Genomic DNA, 4,871 nt, shown 5'->3' with positions numbered 1-4,871 from the left:
TCCAGTGGCTTTTCCATACAGATGGCCTGTCTTGGATCATGCTGAAGACTTTTTCTAAAATCTCAAAGGTTCACAAAACCTAAATAAGCAGCATCTGACGTTGGTTTGCAGCTTGGCCCTTCGAGGCACATCCAAGCCCAGCCATCTTCAAATTGCTTGATGCCTCATGCCAGATGGCCCTGGGCAGGGCACTGGCCATGGCTGAACTTGGCCTGTGTTGGGGCCCCTCCCAGGAGGCACAGGCCTGTATGCTCAGTGGCCGGCTTTGGTCTAAGCCAGAGCACTACCCAGGGCCACATCCAAGGATGACACACACAAAGGGCAGACTGCTCCTGCTAAAGCGAATTCTATTCCTTAGGGTTAGCCTCTGCACAAAAGCCCCTCCACTGTAGTCATGGCCAGTCCTCATAGCCAGTCAGCCCGAGGGTCTGTCCTTCCCATTGATGAGCAAACAGTAACCAAGGCTCAACTATAACACATTCACAACCCATATAGAGGACACACCTGGAGCACCTAGCTCAGGTGACCAGGGAGACAGTGCCACTGGGCATAGGACCCCCACTACCTAAGGATACTCTACTAAGACTGGGAAACATAGCAGCCCTGCCTAATACATAGAAGCAAACACAGGGAGGCAGCCATAATGGGGAGACAAAAAACAAACAAACAAACAAACAAACAAAAACCAAAAAAAAACCAAAAAAAAAACCATGGCCCAAATGAAAGAACAAAGCTCCAGAAAAAAAAAAACTCAAGAAAATGGAGACAAAACATTGGTTATAAAGATGAATAGTGAACTTAGGGGAAGAGTAGATGAACTCAGTGAGAACTTTAACAAAGAGATACAAAACAAAAAGAACCAGTCAGAAATGAAGAATACAATAACTGAAATGAAGTATTCTATTACAAATCTGTATATAGTATTCATTAGAGGGAATCTAGTAGAAAAAGCCGAAGTTTGAATCGGCGATTTAGAAGATAAGGTAGCAGAAAACACCCAATCAGAACAGCAACAAGAAAAAAGAATCCAAAAAAAAAAAGAAAAATTAAAATAGTTTAAGGGGGCTTCTGAGACAACATCAAGCATACAACATTTGTATCATAGGAATATCAGAAGGTGAAGAGAAGAAGAAATTGAAAAACTGTTTGAGAAATAATGACAGAAAACTTCCCTAATCTGGTGAAGGGAATAGACATACAAGCCCAGGAAGCACAGAAAGTCCCAAAGATGAACCCAAAGAGGCCCACGCCAAGACACATCATAATTAAAATGTCAAAGGTTAAAGACAAAGAAAATCTTAAAAGCAGCAAGAGAAAAGTAATTAGTTATCCACAAGGGAGTTCCTATAAGAGTGTCAGCTGATTTCTCAACAGAAACTTTGCAGGCCAGAAAGGATTGGCATGAAATATTCAAAATGATGAAAAGCAAAGACCTACAACCAGAATTACTGTACCCAGTAAAGCTATCATTTAGAATTGAAGGACAGATAAAGAACTTCCCAAACAAGAAAAGCTAAAGGAGTTTGTCACTACCAAACCAGTATTATAAGAAAGGTTAAAAGGGGCTTCTTTAAGAAGAAGGAAGAAAATTACAAATAATAAAATGGCAATAATTATATATCTATCAATAATTTAAATGTAAATGGATTATATGCTCCAATCAAAAGATAAGGTGGATGAATGGATAGGAAAACAAGACCCTTAGATATGCTGCCTACAAGACCCTTAACTATGCTGAGACTCACCTCAGATCTAAAGATACACACAGACTGAAGGTGAAGGGATAGAAAAAATATTTTACGAAAATGGAAACAAACAAAAAAAAAACTGGGGTTCCATACTTATACCAGACAAAATAGACTTTAAAACAAAGGCTATAAGAAGAAACAAAGAAGGACCCAGTAATCCCACTTCTGGGAATTTATCCCTACTTCTAAGGGACATGGGAATCTATATGTTCATTGAAGCATTATTTACAATAGTGTAGATATGAAGGATATCTGGGTGTTCATCTGTGGATGAATGTTTAAAAAAGAGGTGGTACATGTATACAATAGAATATTGCTCAGCCGTAAAAAGAAAAAAATGAAATCTTGCCATCTGCATGATTTTTTCCTAGGTCCAACATGAATGGACCTAGAGGACATTGTGCTGAGTGGAGTAAGTCAGACAGAGAAAGACAAATGCCATATAATTTCACTTACATGTGAAATTACAGAGAACATTGATGGTTGCCAGATGGATAGGTGAAAAGGGGGCAAAAAGGGGAAAGGGATTAAGAAGTACAAATTGGTAGTTACAAAATTGTTATGAGGATATAAAGTATAGCATAAGGAATATAGTCAATAATATTGTAATAACTAGGATGTCAGATTTGTACTAGATTTATCAGGCTGATCAGTTTGTAATTAATATAAATGTCTAATCACTATATTGTACACCTGAAACTAATATAATATCATATGCCAACAGCAGTTAAAAAGTTAAAAAATTATTTAAAAAATAAAAAATAAGTTTTAACCTATGCCATTTACAGTAGATTCTGAAACATCAAATATGCAGGAATAAATCTATCAAAATAGTCTAAGACCTCTCCACACAAAACTACAAAACATTGAAAAAGTAAAGAGGATCTAAATAAATGAAGGGATATCCAGTGTTCATGGATTAAAAGATTGAATGTTGTAAATGTCAGTTATCCCGAAATTTATCTATAGATCCAGTGCCATCACAAGAGTAATCCTAGGAGTGTGCTAGTATGTGTATATGTGTAAATTTATGGGGAGAGACAAGAATAGCCATCTTGAAAAAAAAGCTGAAGAACTTAAACTACTAAATACCAAGACTTAAAAAGCTATAGTAATTAAGACAATGTAGGATTATTGCTAAACAGACAGACAGACAAGCAGACCAATGGAACAGAGGCCAGAAACAGATTCACAGATAAACAGTCACTTAATTTATGGCAGATCACTCACTGTCTTCAAGCCTCACTTTCCTCATCTATAAAATAGACTTAATAATAGTGACTACCACATAAGGTTTAAATATTATATATCTAAAGGATTTTGATATTAAAGAGGCTAGCATATATACAAGGTACATGGCAAATGCCTGATAAAATTTAGCTAATATTAATGTTACCCCTGTGACTAGCACTATTATTATTACTACTATTACCACTATTATTATTATTACCATTCTTATTTTTTTTCATATGATCATCTAAAAGTGGGGAACGGGTGGAAATTAAATCCTGGTTGGCAACAAGGAGTGTTTGGGGCAACAAAAGAGCAGGAAAGTGTCAATTCTTAGCCTACCTGGAGAAAAGAATGGGAGCAGAGAGAGAAACTTCATGATTTAGTCAAGACTGACTTAGAAACTAGAAGGGAACTTGGCTTAGCACAGGTATATCGTGTACACACAACTGTGAGATGCCAGTAAACATATTAACATCTAAACATCTAAAATGGACTTGTGCGTATATGTGTTCTTATGAATATTTTAGAGCCTATGTATATACATAAGCCATTTGTAAAAACACCGTAGAATTGAAGTCAGTTACCTCTTCTCCCACCTGAATCAAGCTAGGAATTGGAGAGAGAAGTTTAAACAATATTAAAAGGTTTGTTTCCACAACTTTGAATGAAAAGTTTATTTCACAGCATCTTTAGGTGAACCTGGAAGTTCATTTTGTAATATAGGTCACAGATGATAATTTATTTCATTTTTCTCCATATTCATATTCATATCCTAAAATAATGCCTCATATTTCATAAAGTGGGTTGCTGCTCTAAGGCATCTTGTGTTATTTAACTGAAAACTTACCTATTATTATAGCTATTTAGTATCTTCGACCCTCCCATAGTCCAGCCCACGTGCCGTTTGCATCCTGTCTTCTTCTCCCACTGACCCATCCATACCTCATTTCACTCATGGGACGGAACACTCTTAAGACCTTCCACCACTTTCAAACCCTTCACCTAGCTAGGACAGGATTGCATTCACCAGATCTGAATTCAGTTTCTCACTCTACTATTTCTATTTGGATGACTTAAGATAAGATTATTTACCCACTGAGTTTCATCTGCAACAAGATTCCAGTGATGAAATAATGAAAGTAAAACTCAGCACAGTGTTTTCAACTAAGTAAGGGATGACGGTGTTGATGGTGGTGGTGGTGGTGGTTATTATTATTGCTTAAGATCCTACAGCCAGGAGGCTCATATTTAAGTTTTTTGTTTCTTAATTTAATATGCTTTTTAACCATGCTGCCTGTAATTTGGCAAATTAGATGATATGATTTGGTGCCCAATCTTCTCGGCTAGTCTAGACTTGGTTGGGACCCTGCCCACCGCATTTCTGTATTCAGTGCAGAGGCACCAGCTGGGGACACCACCCCACCCCTATGCTGGCTCTTCTCTCATGTACTTGGTCACTGAAAAAACCTCTTGGTGGGGCCCCTCCCTGGGGAGGGGAGAGGAGGAATGGTGCCCTCTCACCCCTGGGGGTGCTGCTGATGCGTGCCTGGCATGGAAGTGTGCCTGCCTCATCTTACAGAGGGTGTGTGATTCTGCCTGCCTGTGAACAGCCTGGATGTAGTCTATTCCTTTCCCAGAGATAACTTAGTTTGCAAGATCAAGTAAGGAACAGTTGACTTCTGCTGCTTCCTCTTCCTGCAGTTCACCCTGCCTGTACCTCACTGTCAGGTAGAAATCTGGACTTCCTTGAAGTCCAACCCTTCAGCTGAGAAGCATGTATTTTGGGATACCTTCCATCTATAAGCTCACTGTGCACAAAGCCTGTCAGAATTTCCCGAACACATATTTCCTACCTTTCTCCGAATTTCTTAAGAGTCTCACCAGAGAGAC

Source organism: Pteropus vampyrus, unplaced genomic scaffold, assembly GCF_000151845.1.
Source record: "Pteropus vampyrus isolate Shadow unplaced genomic scaffold, Pvam_2.0 Scaffold77, whole genome shotgun sequence".
NCBI classification, from domain to species: domain Eukaryota; kingdom Metazoa; phylum Chordata; class Mammalia; order Chiroptera; family Pteropodidae; genus Pteropus; species Pteropus vampyrus.
The sequence above is the reverse complement of the archived record's forward strand: the minus strand, read 5'-3'. Positions refer to the sequence as shown.